Raw genomic sequence first — 16,292 nt, forward strand, 5'->3', positions numbered from 1 at the left:
TGGTCAAGGTTGATTTGACTTTGTCAAGTTAATATAATTGTATTTAGGGGATTGATGGAATGTACATTCCATCTCCCAAAATGAATGAATGATATTAATTTGATAAAAGTCCTCCTGTGACCAATTTGTGTTTTGATCCGTTCCCCTCCCACTTCATCTCATTCCTCTTCTTCATTTATTCATTTCATTTGGCCTATGACATCTCAAAGTCCTAATGCTAGTTGATTGAAAAATTGACATGACTATGGATGAGATTAGGCCACAACTTTTGCATATTTTTTGTGTGTGTGGTATGTTTCATGAGCATAGTCCATTATACTATGTCTCTAACATGCATTAACACCAAAATTCTATTGCCCGACCTCAAATAGTTGTGACTTCTATATAAGTCCAATTAAGATTGCTTAACATAACGCTAAATTTGTGACATAAAAGGCATAAGCATTCTAGTTAGTGAGATTGTAAGTCTCCCCTCTTTCATGGTATTGTGTGGAAACTTGGTCTTCTTTTCTTCCTTTGCAAGATGTTTTGGTTCAAGGATTCATGCTTGGGACAAGTGGGTTGAGTGTTCTCCAAAGAATGTCTTGAAATCGAAAGCAAAAGAAAAACAATACTAACTCTTAACCTATTAACTACTAACTTTTAATTTCAAGCTATTACTTTAATGTAATTTACTTTTAGCACTCTATTTCATTTGTCATTGTTGATATCATTCTAATTGTTTATGTTAATGCAATTTTCACTTTGTCCATTTAGACCATATTGTGTGATATATTTTGTTTGTGTATACTTTGTTTGTTTGTGTGGTATTTGACCATTAATGTACATAACAATAATAAAAACCCTAAAAAACTTTTGAGTGGACTGTTGGTTTGATCTTGGACAAATGGACTTAGAATCTAGGCAACCTTCCTATGCTAATGGACTTGGGCAATGCCAACTTGTTGAAGAACCAAGTGCTTGAAATTTGAACTTCATCTGATACATCTTTGAAGACATCTCTAAGTTCATCTGCAACATGATCATTGTGAAGCTGTTATTTTGAACCTGTGACTTGTGGAATTCATCTGTTACATGGGTTATTTTGGAAGAAGATCATGGAATGGATAATATTGGATGTGGTCATCTTTATGTGATGCCTTGCTCTTCAAGATAATATAATTGTACATTTGTGTGTTGCTTAATTCTAAAAAGTCCAAGGGAATTCTGGGTTTCTATTGACATTCTTGTCTATTGGATTGCTACCCACTTGGTCGGATATTTTCAACTCTAAACTTTTAATTTTGTACATAGGATAGTCTCTTCATCTTCTCCTCACTTCTTTAATTTCAAAATCTCTCCATCCATTTTTCAAAACCTTCTTTGTGTGAACTACTTTTGTTCTAAACTTTGACCACTTTACAAAAAGATAGAAACTTTGGCCTTATGCCATTGCATTTTCAAACTTCTTTTCTTAAATCAAATTTGTAAATAAACTTAACTATACTTGACTTAAACTTTCAAAAAGACAAAAAGAACTAACTCATTCAAACCATTTTAGGCCTTTGTGCCTCTCAAACTTAAATTTTGTTAAAATCAATGCATCCATTTTGAAATTTGTATCACGAACTACGAGGTTTTGATCCCTCATTTTTATGTTGGTACGTAGGCACAAGACCGAAGGTCTTGTCAAACACAAAAATATATAATTAATGAAATCTTTTCTCATCCCCCCATTCTATTTATTTGTAAACATCACTTTGTACAAAATACATATGCACACAAAAAGGGCTCCCTAGGAGTACCTAGGACACTTTGCGTGCTAACACCTTCCCTCTGTGTAACCAACCCTTTTACCTGTGATCTCTGACTTTTTATTAGTTTTGATTTGAAAACTTCTTACTTTTGGGGTTTGTTCATACTTTTTCCCTTTTCCCTTGGAAACAATAAAAGCATGGTGACGACTCTTGTTGTTTGATCTCTAGGTTATTAGTAGCTTGATGAGCATGAATTTCCCGCTACAGAAATTAAGTGGTGACTCTGCTGGGGAGTAGTCTCCAGTGGGTTTAGCCTACTTTTTGTGTGAATATATTTGTATATATGTGATGTTTTTATATATGTATGTGTGATATAATCTGTTTGGTGTGCTTCGTGATCTTTGAGTGGTGAGATAAGTTCTAACCCGAACTTGAGTGTAATTAAGATAGGAGGATGGTATAGTCATGTCCGACTTGTGTGGAGTAGCCCTTAACAAGTTGGCTTGAGATCCATCTGCTAAGTGGAGACTCCTTTGGATTTGGAAATGTCACATAAGTATTTGTGGTTAGACATTGATATATCTAATTGGGTCTGAGAAGCTGAGGACCTTAGAATATTTAACCCATCTTGGCCTATTTAGGATGTAGTGCGGAAACTGTTCAAGTGTAGACTTGATAACAGTAGTTGTGCGATACTACACTCAGACGAGTTTCTCTTGAGAATATTATGGGTCGATGAGTCAGTCATCTTAACCTGTAATATCCGATAGATGGAATTAAGACTCTGGGAACTGTTTAGAACATGATCTACAGGTTTTTATCCTTAGCTCACTCCTTTGGGATGGTTCTTACCCACACTCCATGCTCGTGACTTGCAACAAACCCTTGATTCTTGGTTGATCCAATCAAGTCTTGTCAATATCAATGGAACTTGGGTGTTGATAAGGTGTAAACCATAATCCACCAAAGTGGATGATTAATCTTGACAATGACTTGATTCATCCCTTGGCCTTTGTTTGCCTTGTGTGTGATCCCTTATCTGTGATTGTTGCATTCATGCGCATCATAACATTCATCACACGAAAATTTCAAGGAACTAAAGTATCATTTGCAAATATCTTCGGACCATGGATTGTGGACAAAGGAACACTAAGAAGTACAATTTCAGATGTCCCGACTTGAAAGAGTTAAGGAAGCTAGCATCTTTTGTATTAGATCCCTTAGACTTCAAACAACATCATGGGAAGCTTCTGTCCATCTTGTCTACTGATGTGGTTGAAGGACTTTTAAGTGTATTGGTGCAGTTCTGTGATCCTCTCTACCATTGGAGGAGTATTCTCATCTTTTGGGGATACCTGTTCCTAGTATAGTGCCTTTTAGTGGATTGGAAGAGATTCCCCGATCTAGTATTATTGTTGAAGCTCTTCACTTGAAGAAGTCTGAGATAAAGGCTCATTGGGTGAAGAAAGGAGGGTTATTTGGATTGCCGTCTGTTTTCCTCATCAAGGAAGCTACTACTTTTGCTCAAGCTGGTAGTATGGATGCTTTTGAAGCTATCTTTGTGTTGCTCATATCTGGATTAGCTTTGTTCCCTAACATTGATGGTTTTGTTTATGTTAACGCCATTAGACTTTTCTTGATTGGGAATCCTGTGCCTACTTTGTTGGGTGATATGTATTTCTCTTTGCATCTAAGGAATTCTAAGGGTGGTGGAACGATTGTCTGTTGCATTCCTCTTTTGTACAAGTGGTTTATTTCGCACTTGCCTCACACACCTGCTTTTGTGGAGAACAAACAATGTCTAAGGTGGTCTCAGAGACTTATGTCTCTCACTAATGATGATATAGTTTGGTATGATTCGTCGTTAAGCAGTTTGGAGATTATTGATAGTTGTCGTGAATTCTCTAATGTGCCTCTCATTGGTACACAAGGAGGAATTAACTACAACCCTGCTTTGGCTCGTCGTCAACTTGGGTTCCCCTTGAGAGACAAACCTAATACCATGTTGTTAGAAGGTCTTTTCTATCAAGAGGGTAAAGATTCCCAACATTTGAAGCATGAGATTGTGCGTGCTTGGCATAATGTGCATAGGAAAGGAAGATCCGAGCTTAGTCAACGCAATTGTGTAGCCTTGGAATCTTACACTCTTTGATCTTGTTTGAACTATGATAAATCTCTTGGCTATTTATTTGGTGTTTTGAAGAGGTTTTAGGTTTTTGATAAAACATAATTTAATTTAATGCATTTTAATTTTATTTTTTAATTGTTTAATTATGTAAAAATCATGTTGAGACATTTTTATTGACTTATGAAGTTTAACTATGTGCTTGGGCCTTGGTCAAGGTTGATTTGACTTTTGTTGGATTAAAATCATTGGATTTAGGGGATTGATGAAACGTACATTTCATCTACCAAAATGAATCATTGATTTTAATTTGATAAAACTCCTCCCATGACCAATTTGTATTTGTCTCATCTTCCATCCCTTTTCATCTTCAATCTCATTCTATCCTATCCCTCTCATTGACCAATGAAGTCTCAATATCTTAAGGCTAATTGGTTCATCAACAACTTGGTGTTAGATGAACCAGTACAAGTATAAATGAGATTAGGTCTATCCTTTGATCGTTTCCTTTTTGTGTGTAGTGTGTTTTATGAGTGTGGTTCATTATACCATATCTCTAACATGCATTAACACCAAAATTTCAATTATGATTGCTTAACATAGCGCTAAATTTTGACCCAAAGGCATAGCATTCTAGTAAGTGAGATTGTAAGTCTCCCCCCTTTCATGGTATTGTGTGGAAACTTGTCCTTTTTTCATTCCTTTGGGAGATGTCTTGGTTCAAGGATTCATGCTTGTGAATAGAGGGTTGAGTGTTCTCCAAAGAATGACTTAAACAATTGAAAAGCAAAACTCCACTAACATCTAATCAACTAACATTTGACTAACCTTTTAATTACAAGTCATTTTCTTTATGCAATTTAAATTCAAGTCATTTACCATTTCATTTTCCATTTTACATACCATATAACTTGTTTATGTTTATGCCATTTTGACTTTGCTCACTTGAGCCATACATTGTGATTGTATATACTTGTTTGTGTATCTTGTTTGTGCTTGTGGTCTTAGGACCTTAAAATACCTAATAAATAACAAAGACCCCTAAAAAATGTTTATGTGGACAATTGGATTTGATCTGAGCTTTGGACTTAGAATTAGGTAACATTCCATATGCAAAAAGATTTGGCCAATGCCAACATTTCTGAAACCAAGTTCTTGTTATTTGAATTTTCATCTGATGCAAGTATTGAGATCCACCCGAGTTCATCTGCTACATGGTCTTGATGCAAATGATACTTTGAACCTATGCCTAATTCCTTATTCTAAGCCATTCAAGGAGTATGTCATATGATACATGGGAAGATTATGAAGAAAACTATGAAGTTGCTAGGGTGGACGTGGCTATCTTAATTTGATGCCTTACTCTTCATCTTGCATGTTTATTAGTATTTGCTTGATTCTAAAGTCCAAAGGAAAAGTGGGTTTCAATATGACATTCTTGTCTATTGGATTGCATCCCATTGGTCAGATCTTTTCAACCCTTAACTTTTAAATTTTTGCTTAGGATTAGTCTCTTCATATCCTCCCACTTCTTAAATTTAAAATCTCTCCCTCTTTTCAAAAACCTTCTTTGCTTGTGATTTCAAACTTAGATTCTTTATTGCAAATTAGAAACCTTGGCCTTATGCCATTGCATTTTTACACTCTTTTCTTAATCAAACTTGTAAATGAACTTAACCATATTGACTTAAAATTTCAAAAGACAAAAAGAACTAACACTCATTCAAACTCTATTAGGCATTTTGTGCCTCTTTTAAACTTAAATTTTTGTTAAAAGCAATTCACTCACTTTGAAATTGATACCACGAACTACGAGGTTTTGATCCCTCATTTTTATGTTTGTACGTAGGGACAAGTCCGAAGGTCTTGTCAAACACAAAAATATAATTAATGAATTCTTTTCTCATCTCCATACTCTATTTATTACAAACATATTTTATACCAAAACATATACACACATAAAAAAGGGCTCCCTAGGAGTACCTAGGATACTTTTGGTGCTAACACCTTCCCTCCGTGTAACCAACCCCCTTACTTGTAATCTCTGGCATTTTATTATTTTTGATTTGAAAACTTCTTATCTATGGGTTTCATTCGTAGTTTTCCCTTTTCCTTTAGAAACAATAAAAGCGTGTGTAACACCCCAAAATTTGCCCTCCTCATTCATGCATTCATTTAGCATTTCATATTGCATTTCATCATGTCAATCAGAATTAGATCCAAGAAACTTAAAAAAAAAAAAAAAAAAAAAACGAGAAAAAAAACGAGAAAAAAAATAATTTTTTACAAAAAATAATAAATAAATAAAAATAATAAATAAATAAATAAATAAAATATAATAGAAAAAACTTGGACTTGGACCTCTCTCATTTGCGCCCACAAAGCCATGAAAATCAGGTTATAAAAGAGGGAGATCAGACAGAAAAAGGAAGAGAAGCAAAATACTCTGAGGTTTCCTTGAAACAAAACCCTTGACAAAACCTGGAGAGAAACCTGACAGAGAACTCAGAGCAACCCCCAGGCAGCTCTGAAAAATTCAATCTGACTCACACACTTTCATCTCACGCAAACCCTAACATTGCTTTGCAAACCCAACCGTTCCATTTGATTTCAACCGGTCTCTCCCACTAGGTTTGCCTCATTCCTATAATTTTATGCTTTTAATTTGGATCATCTGAATGTATGAGGTATGATGGATGAATTTCATTATGTTTTTGCCCACAGGTTTAATTATGCATGGATGGATGAAACATATGCCTTGAATGTTTAATCACATGATTTCTGAAATGTATGCCACAGGGTTTGAGGTTTCTGAAACCATACTGTTATCCATGAAAAAAATGCTTATCGTGTTTCACTAACCCTTTTGTTGAGTTTTTGTGAGGGCTCACAGACTCTTGCAGAGATGGTTTGCGTGGTTTTCCCACTTTATTTGTGGGATACCCCCTGGAGGTTCATTCCGATTACCTGTACTGACTCACCTTTCTTTGATGGCATTAGCTTGGGAGATCCCTGGGTTTCTTACTCCTTTAATTGCTGTTGTAGCGGTGTATTCGTCGCTATATGATTTATTAATTAAACCATAAGCAAAGTATACAATGAATTCGAGTCGCCACCGCACTTTTATTTATCCTAAGGACTGGTTAAAAAGCGAACAAAAACCTAAGAAGTTTTACACGTAGAAAACCAATAAAAGATCAGAGAATCTGGGTAAGGGGTAAATTACGCAATGGGAAGGTGTTAGGCACCCATCACGTCTTAGGTACTCCTAGGGAGCCCTTTTCACACTTGTTGTATAAAAATGTTTATTTGTTTTGACATATTGTGCAAACATGAAGGGGATGATGAGAAAAGAATGTACAAGTTAGTTATTTTTGTGTTCGAACGGATGAACCCGTTGCCTACGTACCTTCCATCAAAGGTAAGGATCAAAACGCCGTAGTTCGGCTAAAAAATTTCCAAACATTTATGAGTTCATTTTAAAACAATAGCACTAAGGCTTTACGTTATCCACGGGAGAAAACTCAACCTTATGAAACAACAAGTCCACCATGTGAGAAAAGCTTCCACTTGCTAGCGAGGGGTTAACCCTATAATAAGCAAGGAAGACTTACAATTCAATCAACTAAGGACAAATAGGTGAGATTAACATCAACCAACTAGGATAAATCAAACCTATGGCTAATGTATGAAAATTTGACAAGCATGGACAAAGCCACAAAACAATTGAATGAGTTGGATGAATTGAGTATGATTATTCACAAAGGATGGTCAAAGTATGATTAGATTGATTCAAAGAAGTGTTATGAAATGGAGTTTGAAAAGACAAGGACTTAGGGTCCAAGTTTCTAATTTGAAAAGAGGATGAGAATGTTTGCACAACATGCATTTACAAATTTGAAAAGTCAACAAGTGAAAAGGGGTTTTGAAACAAAAAGGGTGTGGATGAAGAAGTGTAAAACTTCCTAGAAGTTCACCTCTTGAAATCATATAGAAGATGATTCAAGTGTGTCCTTAGGAATGAGGCAACAAAGCAAGTAAGCGAAATAAAAGCAAGGTGATACCGGATGCCATCAATGGTCTTATACCAATCTCACAAACAAAAACGGATATCGGATACCAATAACTGGGTTTACACCAATCTCCTAAGGTAAACAAAACTTGGAAGTCAGATGCCAATCCATCTGGACTTATACCAACCTCCAAAGTATGGTCATAGGAATACAAATGCCACATCACAGGGACTTACAATTGCATCCTCTCATACAACAAACAAGAGAAAAGAAGATATGAGTGACCAATGAGGTCTTACACTCTATCCTTCCATATCATGGGAACAAAAGCCAATCAACATGGACTTACAATTGTCCTCAATGGGCAAACAAACATAGATCACAAGGATATGCAATAATGATCATACAAGAATTAACAATCAATAATGATGAATGCATAATGGCAAGTAAGCAACCATGTTCAAATGAATCAAATAATCAATCAAAGAAGTTCAAGTAGCACACACTATAACCACACAATTGGGCTCAAACAAAGGTTGGACTTTAAAAGTCAACTGGAATAGGGTGAAAGGCGCTCTTAACCTTGACATTGAGAGCCAAGGTGAAGCAGATGAAAGGATATGAGGGGTGTGCCTCATCACTCTTATCTCTGGTCAGAGAGAGTATTGAATATCAGAAGGTGTGGGAGTTCAGAAAGAGGGAACTCTCTCCACAAGTTAGACTCGATAGATCTTGGGTATTTTACTCACTATGCATCAACACATGTGGTGTGAGCAAGGTGAGTGACTCACAGAATAGTAGGAGATAGGCTACATATCTCTTTTGTCTACCAATTGCCTCAAATGAGGACTTTTCCTGCTTGGGGACAAAGTTAAACAATCACAAACATCGCCTCTTAAGGAGGACTTAAGACAGGTGCCTGGCTAAATAACAAGCCAGGTCTTCCAGACTACATGGAGACAAGAGATTCTACCTCAATGCAAACGCTTAGCAAGCAAAGCAATGCAATAGCTAGTTCTCAAAGAACTAAAGCGACTATGGTACCTGAAATCAATCAAATATAATCAGTATCTTAATCACAAAGTCAAAACAGACAAGTTAAGAACCAACAAACAACATAATCAATCACATGTGCAAAGCACAAAGCTCAAAGCATATGAGCTAAGCATCCTACAAAACAAACAAGTTAGTTCACAATATCAAACAAAACCAAACTCAATCAACTTGAATTAAACTCTTCAAAGCATTTTGCTTCTTAACCTGAAAAAACAACTCAAATGTGAGAAGTAAGACCACTAGGCCAAGCCTAGGGTCAAAAGGAGGTGAAAAATTTAAAACAGCAAGTGAAAATTGATCAAAGTCAAGATTTAACAAACAAAAATAAATTCCAGCTGGTCCCATATCAAAAATATGCACCAAATCCATTTTATACACATAACATGTCAAACTATGCCTTTTGGAATCACATTGGAGCAAACAGAATGATCACAATCAAACCAATACCAAAATAGCTCAATAGATTCCACAAAAATTTCAGTCTAAACAGAACACATTAAATGAGTAGCATATCAAATTTCATGCTATTTGGACAAGAGGAAGTAGGGAAATTAAATCCAAGAAGTTATGGTATGCAAAAACCAACCCAAACAAGGTCACCATTCATGTACCAACTTCAAACAAATGTAAAACAGAAATCAAACATTGGAAATGAATGGGACCAAATCCAAAATGAAGTCATACATGTTAAGAAACACTCCACCAAATTTCATCTTCATATGATGAGGTATGAACATTTCACAAGCTATGTAAGATGATCACTCAAAAAAAGGTTCACAAAATGGTAAATAGCAAACAAAAATACCAATCAAATAGGAAATGTATCAACAAATCCTACAAAAAATCATGGTCAAACTAGACATGTAGATGTAATGACATGCAAAAATCCAGAGCAAAAGACCTAGCATAGGCATGGAAACAAAATTCATGAACATGGCATAAGATAGCATGCCACATTTGTAACACTCAACTTGATCACATCATATCTATTAATCCAGAAACTCAAAAATAACAAACTGTACATCAAAATCACCAGGAAAGAGTCAAGAATAGGCATGTAAAATTCCACACATTTTGGATAAGGCATCATCATTTTATGGATGAAATGGCAAAACATAGACACAAAACATACATGAACAAAACCTCTAGGCAAAAGCAAAAATCAATCAGGCACAACTTTGATTATCATACCTAAAAAAAACTAGAGAAAATTTGGAGATGAACACAAAAATCCTCATTCAATTTGGACAAAAAATGAATTAATTATGAATTTTTGAAGTTTAGTGATGAAATGAAATAATTATTTAACCATTTAAATGAATTTAAAGCTGGCAGTGGCAAAAACGTAATTAAGACACTCACTAAATGAAACGCTGCGTTTCATTTAGTGAGGTGGCAGCGCTCAATTGGACACATGGGGGATAAACAACGGAGCGCATGCAAAACTGGCCTGACAAGGATCTAAGCGCGATCTGGGAAAGAAAAATGAAGAACTCGTCGTGTTCTTGCACAGTCCAACATCGCCATGACCAAATTCACACCAAAATAGACAAATCATATATGGATCGGTTCGTCTCTCATCAAGGATCAATAATATCATCCTAATTTCATCTAAAATTCAACACAGAAAAAGATTCGATCGAAGAAAGTTTTGTCATCCAAACTTCCAATCAAGATTTCTTCCTCAATTCTCAATGAAAACGCACGATTCAAAGTTTAACATGACCTACGTGCCAAGATCTACAAAATCCATATAGTAATTGCAAGAATTAGCTCGGTCGAATCTTACCTCAAATGAGATGCAGCTATTGAATTTGTTGGATTCAAAGCTCCAAAATACAAAACAGATCGCCTATGATGTATTGATGAGTGTTTGGAAGCAAAATTTCAGCTCGAAACTACTTCAATTTGGAGAAATCTTCGAACTGCCATAAGAGGTGCTTGGTTTCAACAGCCACGATTATGCAAGATCCTTCCACTTTTGGCCTTCAACAGTTCCTCAATTACACCTGTAGAAGAAGATTAGCACAAAAGGAAGCAGAAAGAATCAAGAATTTCGATTATCCAAGTGAAAAAAGCTTGAGAAGAATTGAGAGAATTGAGAGAATTTTAGATTTGATCTGAAATTGTGAATGTGGATTCTGAGCATTCTGTTAGGATTAAGCTTAAATAGTACCCCTTAATCCATGCCTTAATCATGATTAGCATAATTGGAGTGATTAGCACATGAAGCTTATTATGGAAATTGGCCAATTTTCCCTTTCTCATTTGTAACCAATGGAACAGTGATTTCTCTTTTGAAGCAAGTCACAAATTGCATTTGGAAGTGAATAGAATTGGTTTGGCATGGAAATCCTTTGTATTTTTGAAAATCACCTTTTTTCCCACCTAATTTCTAAATGGTTCACTTGAAAAATGACCTTTTTATGTGAAGGTTTTTGATGAAACGTGATGATGGATTTGGATAGTACACATCAAATGGGATTTGCTCAAAAAAGAATCACTCAAATTGGCCTTTCCATTCAAAAGTTATGGCACTTTGAATTTCATCTTTTTCTGAAAATGATTTGATCATAACTTGCCAACCATAAATGGGAAATGAGTGTTCTTGGACTTTTTGGAAAGGCAAGAACAAGATCTTAAAATTTCATGTTGGATAAATTTTTATTTGAAGCTTTCTTGGACATGTAATTTTGAGGAGAATGACTTTCCATTTTTGGCAGGTGAAAATTACAGGTCATTACTATTTTGGGAAACTTTTTGCCTGACCTCAAATCCTTCACTGTGGATGCTTGAAATGTCATATGAGGCTTATATGGACATGAATGAGACCTTTCCAACCATCTCACACCTTCCAATTCCTGATTAAATGCACAGTTGACCACAATTGACTTTGCCGGGGTTTTGGTTGACTGAGCCAAGTTCTGATGAATTTCAAACCTTTTTCTCTTGAGATTTTGATACCAAATGATACCATGACTCATGTGAATCTCTTATGAATGATCATGGTGCCCAAATTCTTCAAGAATGGTCACCATCCATTGCTCAATGAATGATTGACTGATTGACTGCTGATTGCTTCAGCTGCAAGTAACATGGTTAGATGACAATATTTTTGTACTTTTGGTTAGTAAAAAAATGAAAAGCAATGATATACAAATGCAATACATGCTTGGTGATCAAAAACCACACTCACAAGATACCCACCCACTAGGAGGCAAGCAAAGGTGCACAATGATCCTTGAGGCAAATGAATGATATGATATGATGTCATGAGGGATCTTAGGGCAAAAATTGGGGTCTTACAGATGCCCCTATTTAAGGTCATTCTAGCCGGAGAAGTGAAGTTTAGAAATCTTCATCTCGACGCGGTAGAATGGGCTTAAATAATAGTAATGAGACAAATTTTGGTCCCTAAGAGACCTCATGATGCAAAAGGTATGCATGCAAAAGACACAAACTCTGTGGGGGATATGGTTCACACAGAAGAAAAGACGATCCATCGGAGTAATACATACACCAGGAACAGAGACTCTAACAGGACTCTCATGGGGATTCTAAAAGAAAAAGAATGCGTGAGCAGGACACGACTCCGAGTTGGGGAAAACAAAACTGACACCACGTGCACAAGACACGACTCTGATTAGGGAATAGCAACAATCAGACTGGAGACCTCACTGGGGGAGAGAAGCAATTCCAAAGGAACACATTCCCATTGGAAAGACTCAAGCTGACTCACAAAATGCGTGTACTGGGGATAACACTAATACAGCAACACAAATAGCAATACAACTCCGCTGGGGAAATCTAAACAAGACTTTCCAGGGGAAGCCAAGGGATGAGATGTTACCGGTATAAGGGCAACAAACTCAGGGAGAATGAAAATCTAAGACCGGTATAAGGGTGAGAGATATCAATCAACCAAACATCTGAGAAAGACCTGAAAAAGGTACGCAAACTCAGGGAAATCTGACTCCACAGGGGACCAAGGTCATAATAGGGAGCAGAAAGGAGGGAACACCAGGGATACCGAGGTATATAATAGGTGACCGACCGAAACGTGAATTGGTATATATGCCAAGACACTCATCATCCTGAAGAAAGCTAGAACAGCAGACTTGTTTATAGGACGGATATTCAATTCCATAAGGATGGATATTCGATCCAAGAGTGCATGAGACATATTATTCATTACCGGCAGACCGTGAATGATATACTCGAAAAGGAAGAGACACCAGAGATACCGGAGTATATAATAGGTGACCTACCAAAGACGTGAATTGGTATATATGCCAAGACACTCATCATCCTGAAGAAAGCTAGAAAAGCAAATCGACTTACAGGATGGGCATTCGAATCCACAACGGGAAGACGAATCTTACTCAACTGGGGACACAAACCCATAGAGTGCATGAGATATAATATCCATTACCGGCAGACCGTGGATAAGAATACTCGCATGAGATATATTATCTATTACCGTCAGAACGTAGATAATAAACTCGCATGGTAAGAAACACCAGGGATACCGAGGTATATAATAGGTGATCTACCGAAAACGTGGATTGGTATACATGCCAAAACACTCATCATCCAAAACACAAACTGGTTAAAGGATGGATATTCGATTCTACAAAGAATACGAATCTTGCTCAACTAGGGAAAATCAACAAAGGATCCCAACTGACGAGCGAAAGAGATATATTATTCATTATCGGCAGACTGTGAATAACATACTCGAAAAGGAAAAGGCACCAGCGATACCGAAGTATATAATAGGTGACTAACCAAAGGAGAGAGACAATCGATACCAAGCATCCGGGTAAACGAAAGATAACTCAAAGGGATAAATTGCAAGCATCCGACAATTATCCGAACAACAAGTATTCGACTCCACAAAGGGAAATAACGAATCTTACTCGACCAGGGAAACACAAAAGGCTTCAACTGAAGAGTGCATGAGATATACTATTCATTACCGGCAAACCGTGAATAATATACTCGCATGGAAGATTATCCACAACCGGTTACTGGGTTAACAAAGGATAAATCGACCGAAAAGAAAGGCATCGGGATACCAAACTAGGTATATAATGATGACCAATCAAAGGGAGCAACAATCATTACCAACAAAAGGGTAAATGAAAGAAGACCCGCTGGGGATAAATTGCAAGTATCCGGCAATTATCCGCAGGGACTAGCTGGGAATACGTTGATGAACAATCAATGATCCGGGGAACAAATCACTAGCAAACGGTGAAAAGACCCACTGGCGACTTCAAAAGGGATAACATTGCAAGCAGACGGCAATGATCCCGAAGACTTACTGGGGATACAAGTGCTTACTCAAGAGCAACCACCCAGAAGAAAGGAGGAATATCAACATCGAACAACGAATGAAGATACCCACAATGAGCAACCATCATCGGTTAGGATGAACAACAAGGTTAACTCTGCAAAAGGGAGAAATTAGGGTTTACATCTTACGAATACGGGGTAGAATACCAAAATCTGACTGGGATAAAACTGCAAGCAACCGGCAATTATCCACCTGTACCACAAGGCACAAACTCCACTAGGGAGACAAAACCACAACATGGGATTTACAACTACCAAATACGGGGTAGAAGACCATAAACTCAACTGGGGATAAAAATCACCACAGGGAGATACCAACTCTGTTAGGGATGAAACCACGATAACAGAAAATTCACCAACAGCCAGAACGAACCACAAAGGGTTACCTCTGCTAGGGGAAATGAGATAGGACTTACAACTACCGAATACGGGGTAGTAGCCATACTCTGGTGAGGATAACCACAAATTCGCGTGGGGATGAAAGAAATCACAAACCCGCACGGGAAACAAAATAGGGTTTATAACAAACCACCAACTCTTGCCGAGGAATAAAAGGTATATAACCACCAATTCCATCAAAAGGGCAAGGAAAAATAGGACTTACGACTACCGGTATAAGGGTAGAGGCCCGAAAACTCCGCTGGGGAACAACCCACTAGGAAGCACAAAAGACAATTGACAAAACGCCAATTCGGGAATATTCCGAAAAGACAGACTGAATCAAGACACGTCCTAATGAGGATATAACTCAATAGGAAAGTTCCATCCCAATGTATACGTTGGGAGGACACGGAAGAAACCATCATCCACGAGGGTTTAACTCAGTGGGGAACTGCAGAAGGAAAGACAGACATTTTCTGCTTACGGGCTGACTCTATATGGAGAGATTTTAAACACACGACATCTGCTTTACGAAGATATATAAAGAGATCTATATCATCCATAGCAGGAGACACAACAAACAAAAGATATATGGCAAACAATGCATCATGAATATCTGAATGTTTATGAATATGCATGAATATGCGTAATTATGTTTGATGAATGCTAACAAAACAGCCATATCTAACACGACAGGTCCAGGAATCAAACGCCCGATATTATACTTCCAGGGGAAAACCAGCTGGAAAGCCAATCTGCGGAGATCTGCATGCTATAAAGCAAAGATCTGCGGATACTGCTAGGGAAACAGAGATATCAGGAAACACCGAATCTCTGAGTGATGGATGAGCGAAAGTCCCAATCAGGACACAGAAAGTCACAACGGGCAAACAGCCACCAAGACCAATCTGTTGGGGAACAAGAGAAAAACTCGAAAACATCTGCAGGGGATCCCAGTATCAACTGAGAAACAAAAGTTACTGCAACTCCAAACAAATCCGGGGAACAACCCACTGCAGGAGAACAACATCGTCCAAGTAGAATCTAACTGCATAAGCAACTCTACTGGGGAAAACTGTCAGCTACTCTCTTAGGGAACAACCCACTGAAGGAGAAAGCACCACATAAGTAGATTCTGCAACAAGCCACTCTACTTGGCGAGGACATGCATATCTGATAGATCACATCAATAGACTCTGCAATAAAAGCCATTCTACTGAGGATCGCATGTAATCAGGAGGACAATCCAATCTCTGGATGACGGAGCTATCAACCAATCCTACTGGGGATTGAAGATATTCAACATGCGACACTCGCCACAACACCCATTCTGCAGACAATGTTGAGGGGAGATGGATGGAAATACTGGGATATCAACCCAATCAACCACTGAGTAGGAAAATAAATCCTGCCCTGCTGAGGAGAACCAACACTCTGATAGAGAGAAAGCAACAACTCTACTGGTAACTGCACTGGGAGGAATGACAACCACTCTGCTCGCGACTGCGATGAGGATACAATAACTGCTCTGCTCGCGACTGTGCCACGAAGACAAATAAAGTCTGGGGAAAATGACGGGGCACCAGGATGTCAAACCATCAACCACCGAATCTTCCACAAAGA

Source organism: Lathyrus oleraceus, chromosome 2 (assembly GCF_024323335.1).
Source record: "Lathyrus oleraceus cultivar Zhongwan6 chromosome 2, CAAS_Psat_ZW6_1.0, whole genome shotgun sequence".
Lineage (NCBI taxonomy): Eukaryota > Viridiplantae > Streptophyta > Magnoliopsida > Fabales > Fabaceae > Lathyrus > Lathyrus oleraceus.